Source organism: Neophocaena asiaeorientalis, unplaced genomic scaffold (assembly GCF_003031525.2).
Source record: "Neophocaena asiaeorientalis asiaeorientalis breed wild unplaced genomic scaffold, Neophocaena_asiaeorientalis_V1.1 scaffold242, whole genome shotgun sequence".
NCBI classification, from domain to species: Eukaryota; Metazoa; Chordata; class Mammalia; order Artiodactyla; family Phocoenidae; genus Neophocaena; species Neophocaena asiaeorientalis.
In genome coordinates this window covers 8,616,989-8,631,975 of record NW_020172451.1, presented here as the reverse complement: position 1 = coordinate 8,631,975, position 14,987 = coordinate 8,616,989, and the positions used below count along the sequence as shown (strand labels likewise).

Genomic DNA, 14,987 nt, shown 5'->3' with positions numbered 1-14,987 from the left:
TGTTAATAAAGTATATGTAACTTCATCTGTACATTACTGAAAATATACACCCCCAGAGGAATTAACAGGTGGGAAAATGTTTAGGATCTAAAACTCCAATAGGAAAGATTACATGTGCTCATGTCCTGTCATCTGAGGGTGGGAAACCTCAGGGTGAAAAACCTTTCATCCTCTACAACTACATTTATCATAGACTTACTTGTTCTTTAGTGGGTCCTCTTTCTTCTTTTTTTTTTCCTTCCTTTTGGTTTCAGAAAGAACATTCAGTATAAGTGTACCCTGCTTTAACAACCCAGTATTGTTTATAAAACTTCACATTTTAAAAATAATTTTAAAGTGATCCTCTTTACAAAAGGATCCATTATTAAATAAAGGGCACTGTGTAAATTGAGAACCATCTAAGTGTATTTAAATTTCAAGTTTTAAAAATTGATTTGCACCCTTTTGGAGAAATTTAGGGATTTTTCTGGTAAAGGGAGACAGCCCTATATCATTGAATAAAACTATCTTTTTAGATTGAACTTGGAGTGTCTCCCATGTAGTAAACTGTAATCTGATTCTCCCTACATTGTAATAGATTTCATCTTTTTAAAATGACTTTATGGAAGCAGAGGGGAAGGAGGTGATCGATTTGTTCAAAATGAAGAAGTATCTCCATTGCTAATATAATATCCTTTTGAATATCTTCTATATCTTGGGCCCTGATGAAAATCCCTTATCTTTTTTTAAAATTTCAATTGTTCTACGTCTATTTCATAGGGATATTGTAAGAATAAATGAGTTAACATAGATATGAAATGGCTTAGGAAAAAGGCGCTGTGAAAATACAGGGTAATATCAGTATCAGTTATCTCTTTGAACCTTGATCATTTTCTTCCCACTTCTTATATGAAATATATCTCACTTACTGCCTGAAGCCGTCTCTTTCAGAGCCCTTGCCTTCTGGAGGGGCTGAAAATGACCTAGTTCCCACATACTTATTGATTCTCAGAGAACAACACCTGTGGGTATTGGCGATTTGTAGGGCTCACGCCTGCACTCTAACAGAACTTGCTTCTTTTCCTGGCTCAAGAAAAGTCTACAATTGTTCAAAAATGTGTCATTAAGTGTGATTCCATCAGGATTTCTTAAACAAGCAAGAGTTGCTGCTGGATTAGGCTTCATTTTTGTGCCCTCATAAAACAAACTCAAAACTTGGTCAAGAATCTTTATGACCTAAGCTATTTGAATCAAAGGATGGGGTTGACTGACCCCCATTTGTCCATCTCAAGTACTTGCCCACCATATCTCGATTTGTAAAGGAACAGCACAGCCCTCTGTGTGTGTGTGTGTGTGTGTGCATGTCTTTTTTTTTTTTTTTTTTGCCTCTTTACAATTCTTAGGAAAATATAGCCTCATTTAACAAATGAACATTTATTAACACTTATTGTGCATTTACTATGTGTCAGGCCTTGTGCTAGGCACTGAGTTCTCTTCAACAATGTTAATATTATTGGTTTCAATAAGCTTGAGCCAATAGGAATCCAGTAAATAATTTTTTTTAAAAAAACAGGTTTTTAAAAAAATATGCATTCACAGCAAACATTTTGGAGAATTAAAAGAAACTATTACTAAGTACGTGAAGATTAAAGTCTTACATGCCCTCCAAAGAAGATATAAGACATACATCTTACGAAGAAAGTGAGTAACATGTCCAAACATAAAGAAAAGATGAAATATTTGTACAGTGAATACCTCTATACTTACCTCCTAGTTTCAATGATTGCTAACTTTTCGGCATATTTGTTCTACCTATATGTATTTCTTTCTGAACTACTTGTAAGTTACAGACAAAATGATACTTCACCCCTAAATAATTCAGTAAACATCTAAGAATAAGAACATTCTCCTACGTAACCACAATGCAATCATTATACCTAAGAAGATGAACAGTAATTCATTAATATCATCTAATATCTAGACCATATCTAACCTTAACCATTATCCCCCAAATATTGTCCATAAAACTAGGATCTAATTTTTAAAAAGAAAAATACATTTTTGCATTAGGGTTTTATGTCTTTTTATTCAACATTGGATATTTTTGAAAAGGTTAGGCATTATCTTGTAGAATGTCCTACATCCTGGATTTGTTGTTGTCTCATGGTGTCATTTAATTTGTTCTTCTATCCCCTGTATTTCCCTGTAAACTCCAAGTTAGAACTGAAGCACTGATTAGATTTCAAATGAACGTATTTTACAGGGTGCTCCATACTGCATCTCATCAGGAGACAGTGCCAGATTGTCCCTCTATTTGTGACACTCAGTTTGATTGTGGCTCAAGGTCGTCATCTCAATCCAGGGATCCCTTTGCAATTAACAAGTGATCTGACAGGATCACACTTAGGCATTGTGGTAATATCCTACTTCCTAACAAACCTCACTCACTAGCTTTAGTGAGTCTTTAGAACCCTTGCCTAACTCAACTATTGCATTGGGGGTCATCTACATTTTAGTATGCTTTGAAGAAGCATTAGACATACACATTCATTATTACCCACAGCAACAGCAGATATTGATTGAGTGTTTAAGTTCAGGTGATAACAAGGATGATGATGATAGTAATAAGTAACATTTACTGAGTGCTGCTGTGGAGCCAGATGGTCTAGGTTTGAGGCCAATCCTTCCGTTACTAACTAGGCCAATAGGGACAAGTTACTTAGTCTTTCTGTGCCTTAGTTTCTTAAGCTATAAAATGAGAGTGATATTGGTACCTATCTCATCATATTGTGTTGAAGATTAAATAATTTATACACATATAGGTTTTTGTTTGTTTGTTTTATTTTATTGGAGTATGGTTGATTTACACTGTTGTGTTAGTTTCAGTTGTACAGCAAAGTGATTCAGTTATACATATACATATATTCATTTTTTTTCAAATTCTTTTCCCATATAGGTTATTACAGAATATTAAGTAGAGTTTCCTGTGCTGTACATTAGGTCCTTGTTGGTTATCTATTTTATATATAGTAGAGTGTGTACCTTAATCTCAAACTCCTAATTTATTCCTCCCCCCTGCCATGTTTCCCCTTGGGTAACCGTAAGTTTGTTTTTGAAATTTGCGAGTCTGTTTCTGTTTTGTAAATAAGTTCCTTTGCATTATTTTTTAAAATTAGGTTCCACGTATGAGTGATATCATATGATATTTGTCTTTCTCTATTATACATAAATTTTCTAAAACAGTGTCTGTTATTATTACTTGCCAAGCACTTTACAGGTATTAACTCATTTGCTTCTCCTAACGGCACAATGAAACAAGGGCTAATATCACCCTTCTTTTGTAAGTGAGGAAATTGAGGTACAGAGAGGTTCAGTAACTTGCACAAGGTCACTTAACTTGTATGTGGTAGAGCCTGGATTTGAACCCAGGCGGTCTGATTCCAGAGCATTCTCTTGAAGACTCCTGGCACATGGGATGGGAAGGAACACAATTGGAACTGAAAGAAAATCAGTTATAGCCTCCCACCCCCACCCCATCCTATCACCACCCAAGTTTTAAGTTATTTTAAGTTACTGAAAATCTGGAAGCGTTGCTACGAAAATGTATTTTAGGTTTGGTTCATCTGATATTAGCACTCTATTAAATAAACACAGGTGAGTATGCTTATTGCACTTCTATAGCTCAAGGCAATGTACAAGAACCTTTAAACATCAGAGATAATGCTAGGATTGAAAAATATAAAACTATAAAGGAAGAGGAAGGAAAAAAACCTGAAAGGAATAATACAAGAGGGAAGTTATGAGATCTCAGAGCCTTGGGGCAGAAGGTGATATTTTGATATAGTCAAGGGGGAAAAAAAACCCTCTTATTTTTCACATTACTGTACTGTGTAAGATTTTACCACTAAAACACAAGGGTATAGCCATTGTCAGATTTATAAAAGACCACACTGGGTTTCTTTATGGGACGATGGATGAGTCTTTTTAGTAGGTAACGTTCCTGGTTGGTTATCTCACTCACTCAGATATTCCATAAGTCAGTCTATGGCTTTGGAAACACGAAACTGTATACAGAAAAGGCCTCACAAACCAGGCATTGGTCCCTATCCCTTCATTAGCATTAAAAAATGGTTCCAGTGCTGTCTTATTCACTCTTTCTATTGCCGTTACAGAAAGCTCTCAAGTATAATTTTCTAAAGAGAACTAAAAGTAAGTGAGAAAAAAAGTCCAACATTAATAACGTTTTTATGCATTTCCAACATAGTCATTGCTAAATTGGTTCTGCCTTTTTATGTTTTTTAATGAAAAGCAGGCTAATTGATCAACTGGTCATGAATAATAATTTTTCATTTGTTTTTCTCCACACCTCTCAGCCTTCCAGAACCACGAGCTTAATGTAGCAGCCTCCAAATGGTTTACGATTTGTGTCTATTGTCCAGTGCTTTATGGGAAAATACTGGAAACAAACTGCTGGAAACTCAGTAGGAACTCAGTAAATAATAAGTAGATACTTCTTTTGTTAAATATGATTTTAAAGAAAAGTCTTTAAATAAGTAGGAAATATTACTAAGGAAGTACACTAGTAGAAAAAAACCTGGTTGATTTATAATTTGAATTTTCATCATCATTTTATAAGTGATAGATTTTTAGCAGTTTACAGAGCAAAGTATGAGGTCAGATTAGCTCCCCTCCCCCAAACGGATTTGTATTCTAAAAATGTGAATTGTTGAATTAGTAAAGCCAGCAGGAAGATCCCAGCCATACATTAAATCATATTTTAATACATTATATCAACCTTTTAGGTTGATCATAAATGTGTTGATATCCATAGCACAGAGGTTCTTACTGGCGGTGGTGAAGCTAGAGGTGAACAGTAGTTTCAGAGACACATTTAGGAAGCTGATGAAAGCTACAGAAACTCTCCGCAGGGGTAAAAAATACATCTAGCATTCATCCACACACACATTTACACAGAATTTCCAGTGGACCATCTCCTTCCTCCCCCTCCAAGAGTCCATCCATATATTCTCAGAAGGAAAAACAGCCTTTATCTGAAGAGTTTTTTTTTTTTTACCCTCAGCCTTATAAAGGCTTTAAAAAGCATTTTCACACATTATCTCATTTGATCTGCCTGTGATCTTTGAGGCAGACAGACCACATATTTGGCCTCTCATGTTGCAGAGTGGGAAAAGCAAAGCTCGTGAGTTTAAGTGACTTGCTAAAGGTAATTTTGCTAACGTCTGCGAAGACTTAGTACCTAGGCTGTGAAATTGTAGCCCAGGGCTCCTTGTACTACTCTGGTCTGGGCACAGCATTCTGGAGACACAGGAACCCTTGATGGGGGTTCTGGAAATCTGAATTCTGGCTCTACTGGAAACTACCTGCGTGACCTTGAACATGACACTGTAGCCTCTCTGGGCCTCAGTTTCCTTCTCAGTCGAGTGAGAGGTTAGATCACATGTTCCCTGAAGCCCCTTCCATTCTCTGTTGCAAACTTCCTAATCCCCCCCCGCCCCCCGCAGTCTGAGCAGAGGGAAATGACTTTTCTCTGTGATAGATGGCAAGACTTTTCACCCTGCCCTGTAGGTCATTAGAGCTGGCGTCCAGTTTAGATGGGTTCCTTTTCAACGTCCAGATCCTGCTAGAAACTATCAACATGGACAGTGCTTTTGTGGGCTGCTGGTGTGTCGTTCTGCTGGTTGACTCATTTTCCTGCAGGGCTGGCTGTCTCACAGCAATTTTGCTCTAACTCTGTGCTCTGCATCCGACAGACGTACCATGATATTTTATGATTCTTCTTGGGTAGTTCAGAATATAATATGGAAATAAAGAATGCTGATGGACTTATTTGGGGCTGATAGACCTTATCCTTCTAAAAACGTTATTTCTCTTGAAGGATGCAAATCTTCCACCTGATTTTTCGTCATTAGCAGTTATTTCCTTTAATGTCCTTGAAATGTGCTTGGAAATCGGAGAGTCGTGAGAGAGCCAACAGCACCGAACACAGACGCCCTGAGACAAGAAAGGACATGACCAAGCCCTTTCCTTTGGGGGTATTTGTAGAATCTTTGGGTCAGTATAATTAGGACAATTTTGTATGTTAGCCTCTGTTTCAGTTTTATAAAAAGCGTCTGCAGTGCATGTTGCCAAGTATACAAAATCCATGATATAACCCCAGTTTAATTTTGGGTCTCTCCAGGAAGATAAAACAAGCAGAAAATTCTCATGCTCCGTATGTCAGTAAACCAAGGTTTTATAATATCAGTTGTCAAACGGTGGAAACTTAGAACTAAAGGTGTTCTACGCATCACAGGAGCCACCCTGCTGCTGGCCGTTTGAATCATCCGAGCCAAGTGCTATTAGCACAGACAGGTTAGCTACCTCAGTAACCAGGAAGGTGTCGGTCTCTATTTATGATTAACAGCCGATGATAGAAAATTGGGAGCCCTGTCTTTTTGCTCGCTGTATCCTCTAACTGAACGTTAGGCTGGCGAGTGGAGTTCTCTCACCTTCTTGAAGAGAAGTGTATAATTTGCTCTGTACCGTGTCAGGTCATTGGATTTTAGGAGGTAATACTGTCCAGTGATGAGAGTGACAGAGCATGAACTTAGCTCCTGTGTTCTGGGTTCTATTCTCAGCTTCGTGGATGACTCAGAGCGCCCCGTCCATGCCTCTGTCCTTGAGTGAAACGATACCATTCTTTAACCCACTACACAGGAGACTTAAGAAGAGTCGTGCATTGCTACCCCCAAAGCATGTTTATTATATCTTTGACATAACATAAATGTGCAATCTCTCATTTTTAAAATGCATAACATGGTGCTTTCTCATTTAAACTCATTTGTGGAATTTCTTAGACCAATATTATTAAGTAGACGACTCATTCATTTTACAAACCAGATACTGTGTGATGCTGTGGCTTGACACTAGGTACCCTGTAAATATCCAGATAAACAAAGAAAGAGGACGTGTGAAGTCACATACTCTCCTAGCTGGAGAGTAATTCCCAAGACCCGACACAAGGAAGATGGGGCTCTTAAATAGTGGCATGGACACACAACTTTGATTTTAAAGTGCAAGATGTAGTGGAAAGTAAGATTTACTAACAGCCAGCTTTGTCAGCTCATGTTACTCCGTAAAGTGAAGGGTCAATTAGGTGTTCTTATCATCAAGAGAGCATGCTGTCATGCTCTGTCATGTAGACACTATAAAAAAAATTACCTGTCTGGTGACTCTAATTCATCTTTTGGCTACCGTCAGCAGACATCCCCTCAGTCCCTAATTCACAGTACCCAGAGGTACTGAGAACATTTAGGGTAATAAAAACAAAAAGAAAACAGGGTCCTTTTCCCTAAGGAGCTAACAAGCTCTTAGGGAAACTAGGACAAACAAAAGCAAACGCTACCGCAGGGCAAACACCCAGGAGATAGGGTAAGTGGCCCAAGGCTGGGTTTTGTAGGGAAGGCTTCCTGAAGGAGGTGCGTCTGCAGGCAGATAGAGATGGCTTGGCAAAGGGGCATAAAGTTATCCACAAATTGGCATACTTCAAGGATATCATAGGAGGAATAGAGTCTTCTTTGCTGAAGATCTGTTTATTTTGCAAGTGACAAAGAGTAGAGAAGGCTCTTGTGAATTTTTTTCCTTGGGGATCCAGATATTAAATTTGTGCCACTGGAAACTGTACCTCAAGCTCTTTTCCCAGATAACCTGTTTTTCCTTCACTTCTTATCATGTCCCCCTAAGTCTTCTTTTCCAAGCATAAATATTCTTTGTTCTTTTAACTATTCCTCCTATGATGTGGTTTTACATGCTCTCATCATTTTAAGTGTTCACCTCCAATGGACTCCAACGTAAGGCCCCTCCTAAACCATGGTGCTCAGAATGGGACAGAGCTCTCCAGGAGTGGTCTGACAAATGCGGAATCCCATGGGGTAGTTGCCTCCCTTGATCTATACCCTATACTTCTATTAATATGGCCCGAGATTGCATTAGCCTTTTTGGCACTCATGTCAGTCACACTGCTGACTATGAACATGCTGAAATTGTGGTCAACTCATACCCATGAGTTCCCATGCACTACTCTTTTTTTTTTGTTTGTTTGTTTGTTTGTTTTTTGCGGTACACGGGCCTCTCACTGTTGTTGCCTCTCCCATTACGGAGCACAGGTTCCGGACGCGCAGGCTCAGCGACCATGGCTCACGGGCCCAGTTGCTCCGTAGCATGTGGGCTCCTCCCGGACCGGGGCGCGACCGCGTGTCCTCTGCATCGGCAGGCGGATTCTCAACCGCTGCGCCACCAGGGAAGCCCCCCCATGCACTACTCTTAAGCCAGTTCATCCTTATTCTGTACTTACATTATTGATTTTCTTAAAAAAAAAAAAAAAGAAAGAAAGAAAGAAAAGAAAACACAGAGTTTTAAATGTAGAGACATTTAGCTCTATTACACTTGATCAAATTGATAACAACCCATCAATACATCTCAGAGCTAGGATATTAGTTCTCCCTCCCCAAGGTGAATACTTATCTGCTGGCAGGAGGGCATAGATAGTCTCAACACTGGCCTGGAAGAGACCTCAAAAGTGTCAGGACTTTATTATCTACATCTTTAGAGAAACTAGTGAGCCCCAATCTTTCTAACTGTAAACTAGGAACAAATGTGAATAGCCCTTTCCTTCCCAAGGGTATGCAACAGTGAGTCAGATGTCTGCAAAACTCCAAGTCAAAGTTACTCAGAGGCAGTATTATATGAGAGGAGGAAGTTTTTATATTAGGCTTTTGACAGCCTTCAGAAGATTTGATTACCCTGATCGCTATACATTACAGTAAATAGCATTCATTTTTGCAACTGTTTTATAGCTATAATTGAGTTATCTGATTTGGGGTTGCAGTAACTTCATGTGGTGTCAGTATAATTTCAGCACACAATTATTTGTAATTTGAGGAAGTTCTATGAATCTGTTTCTTTGCAAGGCCCTGTTTAAAATGATTCTCCTCTCTCCATCCCCTCCCCCAGGCCCAACCTCACCCCTAGTCTCTTCCTCCCTAAAACAAGGACTACAAAGACCTTGAATTTAGATTTCCATCCGAGTTTTGGAAACCTTTCAAAGTCTTGCCAAGCTAATTTAGCAGTCCACAGGTTTTTGCAGGTAGCTTGTATAATATTTATAATTTCAAGCTAATAGAAATGTCACATTTCAAAACACATCTCTGAGAACAGTTTTATTCATTATAGAGGAGTGCAGGGAACAGTCACACTTTTATAGTCTGTCCTCCGAATACAAATTTGAATCTTGCTTTTATGACCTTGTAATCATTAAGATTCAAATAGCCCCTCCCCCACCTCTCAGTAGTGATTTTGATCTAGGGCCTTGCTACTCAATGTGAGGTCCGGGATCTCAGACCCTGCCTAAAACCTACTGAATCAGAATCTGAACTTTTAAAAAAGTCCTCTTGTGATTCTTCTGCACAATAAGATGTGAGGAGAACGGATCCAGGGTGAAGGGATTTCACCCCACTTTACCCACCATAACCCCATTTTACCCACTCTACCCCTTGTGTCGTAATACAAAACTTACAAAACTCCATTTGGTGTTTATTAATAGTTTAGATTTGTTAGTTAAATTTTTTAATCTGCATTTAAATATTCTAGATACATCCAGCTATTTCTCAAAGTATCTATAACTGGTTTCAAAATGCTCTTGCCTTTCTGGGTTCTTGCAGAGCAAGAATTCTCAACAGGGGATAATTTTGAAACCCCCTCTCCATCAGGGACATTGGGCAATGCCTGGAGACATATTTGGTTGTCACAATTTGGAGGCGGGGGAGAGGGGCTACCACTGTCACCTGGTGAGTGGAAGCCAGCAACGCTGCTAAGGACCTTATAATGCACAGGACGCCTCCCGCCCCAATACACAATAAAGATTGAACCAGCCCCACGTGTCAATGGCAACGAGGTTGAGGATGCCTGTTGTAGAGGTATGTGGTTTGTAGAGAGGGACTCAGATGTGCAACGGCTCACAGCAGAAGGCAGGAGAATGAAGCCATGGGGCAGGTCATCACGTGGCCAAGTGAGAGCAAACGGATTGGCAGTGGCCTGAGTCATGACGGTGGGGGCCTGGGGGGCAGTGAAGTAGAGAATCCAGCCACAGGTGAGAGGAGAGATCTCAGGGAGATTGCAACCAGTGCTCTGTGCACAGACTGCCAGCTTTAGGTAGCAGGGTTGGGGTTCAGAGATTGGACACCATGTCTGAGCTGGGGTTGGGGGGGGTGGGGCTGGAAAGAGACAAAGCTTCAGTCCTGGACTGGAGGTTAGGTGTGATCTCAAAATCACGTTAGACCTGGAAAGCAAGAAAGGATTTTGGGTGTTAGCATAGGAAGACACGGGTGGATTTCAGGTAGATCCAGTAGGAAGTGGACTTAGGGGCTTCCCTGGTGGCGCAGTGGTTGGGAGTCCGCCTGCCGATGCAGGGGACACGGGTTCGTGCCCTGGTCCGGGAAGATCCCAAATGCCGCGGAGCGACTGGGCCCGTGAGCCATGGCCGCTGAGCCTGTGCGTCCGGAGCCTGTGCTCCGCAACGGGAGAGGCCACAACAGTGAGAGGCCCGCGTACTGCAAAAAAAAAAAAAAAAAAGAAGTGGACTTAGGTGCAAGGCAGAATCCCACTTGCTAGAACTGGGATACTTCAGAGCCAGGCCAGCAGCAGGGGGTGACCTGATGACAGTTAGCTGAGCGTTCAGCTAGAGTGAGCTTCTTAAATCCCTCCCAAGCAAGAAAGGCTTAGGGCTGAGTGTACCATATGGTTGACTTGCGGGAAGAGGTCAAGGGCTTCCAGCTATGGAGAAAGTTGGGCAAGAAGCAAGTCAGATCCTGATACTGGCTGCTGAAAAGTCACAGGATAAGAAGTGGAATAGAACTTGAGAGGTCCTCTGAGTCATTTACCTACTGCATGGCACCTAACTCATTTCAGAAAGATGACCTTCTCTTCAACTGTAAAATTTCCAAAGTAAGATTTCTTAAGGACCTGTGTTGATGCATTATAATCCATCTAAGTCAAAACTGCTTCCGTATTCGTAACCCTAAATCACCTTACCGGATGTAAGTCAACTTTCTTTCATCCTACCCTGCATATGATGTGCTTTCTAACATTCAGTAATGATAAATAACACCAACTACCTTCACAGCTGCCAAACCCAGCCTTCTCTTCTCTGGACTAAAGAACCTCAGTTCCATTAGCGTGTCACCCTAAGAGTCTCTGCCCAACCTCTTCATCCCTTTGTTTGTCTCTGGACCCTCTCCAAGTGTTGCCTGCTCACAATAGTCACCACCAAAAAGTATTTATTAAATATACACTGTGGGGCTTCCCTGGTGGCGCAGTGGTTGACAGTCCGCCTGCCGATGCAAGGGACACGGGTTCGTGCCCCGGTCCGGGAAGATCCCACATGCCGCGGAACGGCTGGGCCCGTGAGCCATGGCCGCTGAGCTTGTGTGTCCGGAGCCTGTGCTCCGCAACGGGAGAGGCCACAACAGTGAGAGACCCGCATACCACACACACACACACAAAAATATGTATATACACTGTGTGTAGATTGCCCTTTTGACCATGGAAAACAAAGAAGAAAGAATATAAAAGGATATACATGGTTTTGTTGGTTTTTATTCGTCTCTTTTCTCTCGAAGGAGTTGTCAATCTTTGCCAAGTTCATAGTCTAGTTGGAACAATGGTCCTTAGGCTAAGTTCTGTTGTAAAATTTTAGTTGTCCTGTAGATGCTTTCACTGTGACCTTCACCTAAGGACAACAGAGTGTACTGTCATATTCTGATTGAATTTAACTGTAAATAAAAGTGGGATAAATGCATTTGTTCAGTTCCAGAGAAGGCATCACACTGCCATGTGGATTTTCTTTCAAATGAGCTGCAAAACAAAGTTCTTTTCCACGTAAAGGGATTTATTCAACTGAATGCACTTCGCTTTGCTGCAACTGGATTAATTTCATTTCACATCATGTCTCTAAGTAGAAAAGTAAACTGATTTGCAGCAGGCTAAAAGGATATATTGATACATCCTACGTCAGTAAGATTTATTCCCGCTTGATTACAACAATCACAGTGTGCTGGTTGTTTTAGCTTCTATAAAGTAGTTGCAAAAGTGCACCATTTCAGTATGTGCATTAAAAAATTTATCAAAGTTACGATTAGATGGGAATGTTGTGGAATGAAAGAGAACAGATATGTAAAATGAGAAAATATTATAAAAAATATTAATTTCATTCTGTATCCATGTTCTAAAAGCCGTCATCGTAGATCTTTGAATTGTGTTTCACACGGTACTGCTCAAGATATACACAAGCCCATATGTGGGTGAACAGGTATTGACCATGCGCTTGCTGTGTGCTCATTGTTGCGCTAAGGACCACGGCCCACCCGGTATTGGACCACCACCCCCTCACTCCATCCTCTAAGTTCTGCTGCGCTCTTGTCTCCTCTGCTTCACTCTCCATTTCCAAAACCACAATCTCACCATTCTCCCGGGTCTCTCAATCTCTGTCTATCTTGGGACCCCTCCTTTCATTTCTCCCAGATTGCTCACTTTATGCTGGCTTGTGCTTCTAACACAATAAAGCTGCCAGTGGAAAACAATTTCTGATTTCCATAGTTAGTAGTTTCTATAACCAGTGGTTACTTTCAAAGGAAATAGCTTGTGGAGATGAGCCTGTGGTGTCACAGGGCTGTTATATGGATCAAATGTAATAATGTGTACTGAAAAAGCCATTCGTAAACTGTAACACACTCTCTCAAAGTAAATTATTACTGTATTGCATGATTTTAGGGTTTAAAAAGCAGCTGGATGATATATAAAAGTTCAGTAAGACTTGGTGACCCAGTTGGAAATGAAAATTAGAGAATTTGGGGCATTGACCCCTTCATCAATAAGCTAGAATTCTTCAACATTTTTTGCAGCCAAAACACACCCATTGCGTTGAGAACATACACTCTGGTCCAAGGACTGTGTCTGCTCACCATTCTGGAACTAGGCCTTCACTCTCACCTGAGTGTCCCCATTCCCCACAGTCACCTTCTGAAATCCCAGCCAACCTTCAAGGGCTAGCCCCAAACCCACTCTCTATCCCCAGCTCTTACCCAGACAGAATTCATCTTTTTCTCCCCAGCACTCATATGAGCCTTAGAATTATTTATGTGGGTATCAATCTCCCTGCAACCTGCTGAAGGGCAGGGCCATCCTAGCATCTGCCAGGCCCTCTTCCCCACCACAAATGGACATAAGAGGTCAAAGTAAAGTGGCCAGAGGATAAAGGAGAGAATTCCACGGACCACAAATGTCCTACAAAAAGGCTTTATTCCCGGAGGCTGGTCTCAGATATGATAATGTACTTACTTGCACAGCTAATTGTTGGACTCTATGAAATGGAACAAAGTCTATGAAGTAGACTCATAAAAACCCTGTGAGTGGTGGGTACACAGAGAGTTCTTATTCTTCTTCGTACTTTTCATTTGCAATTATTTCATATGTTTAAATGAACATAAAAGACCCCATCCTATATAAAAGTTAGTGAGTTGAGTAACTTTTATTCTAACCTGATTTTCAGTCTCAAAGTTTTCCCGTAGTTTAAATTAGAAAAGTCATCCTTCGTGCCACAGCTTAGCTGTATTTTATCTACTGAATATGGTACCCAATGAAATCAATAGTCCACAGACTGTGATCCACACAATTCCACCTTGCATTGCATCCATATTGAAAGGAACTCCTTGTGCAAAGGGTGGGACTCTTGGAGAATAAAATGTACCACTGTTTAGCACATTTTAAAAAAATCCTTGAGCTGTTTTATTATTTTAATACTTTACCTTTGCCAGAGCAGAAAGTCTTTTTTAGGAATCATCTCTAAAATGATTAGCCATATAACTATTGCCAAGTACATAATAGGTGCTCAATAAATATTTTTAAAATAAATTAAAATCCTATGCCTTTCTAAAAGAAAGATAACTTCAGTCACTTAAAACAAACAGCAATGGGTATAGCTTCCATTTGATGCTCTTTTGTATTCTTTAGAAATCATAGAAAAATGGGAATTTGGGGAAAGTATCAGACCTGTTATGGAAACTGCATTGATGAGAGCAGATTGTAATTTTGTTTATAGTGATTTGATATACAATTATTTGAGGGATTTATTGTTATTGTGGATTAAAGCTGTGTTGTTACTATAATAAAAGATTGGCCCAGAGCCCTCATCCAATGCCAAACTCTCTAGCATCGCCTCTCCTCTTTCATCAGCTGCCCACCCCGCCACTCTCAGACTCTGTGCAAGGCAGTCCTGGCACAGCCCCCTAACCTAAAACTCCAGCCAATTTCCCTAACTACACACTTTCTCCCCTTCACTTGCCAGACGCTTTTTTTTTTTAATTGTATTTTTATTTATTTGTTTGTTTATTTTTGGCTGCGTTGGGTCTTCGTTTCTATGCAAGGGCTTTCTCTAGTTGCGGTGAGTGGGGGCCACTCTTCTTCGCGGTGCGCGGGCCTCTCACTGTCGCGGCCTCTCTTGTTGCGGAGCACAGGCTCCAGATGCGCAGGCTCAGTAATTGTGGCTCACGGGCCTAGTTGCTCCGCGGCATGTGGGACCTTCCCAGACCAGGGCTCGAACCCGTGTCCCCTGCACTGGCAGGCAGATTCTCAACCACCGTGCCACCAGGGAAGCCCGCCAGACGCTTCTTGTTCTCAGATGTTGCACCTTGAAATTGAGGGCTTTCAACAAGTTAAAAAAGGAAATATAGAATTACCTAGCTTATCAGTATTTTAAGTATTCTTGAAGACTTAAATGAGAGTTCTTGTACAAAACCACTTGAACTCTTTCTTAAGATACGCTATTTTTTTTTCTCTCTTTGATTGAACTGTTAACCTTCTGGATAAATGACTAGTTATTACCTCAAGTATGTTTGGAACTATTCTTGCCCTAACCATTCTAAAATGTAATTAACATGAAGACGTTGTAGGAGCAC

At 40.6% G+C, this 14,987-nt stretch overlaps 1 protein-coding gene across 2 annotated transcripts in view; it reads left to right on the top strand.

Annotated features, from left to right (window-relative positions):
* The window catches only part of GRAP2 (GRB2 related adaptor protein 2), a 64,359-nt gene that overhangs the window by 1,030 nt on the left and 48,342 nt on the right, over positions 1-14,987 (top strand). The window lies entirely within an intron of this gene.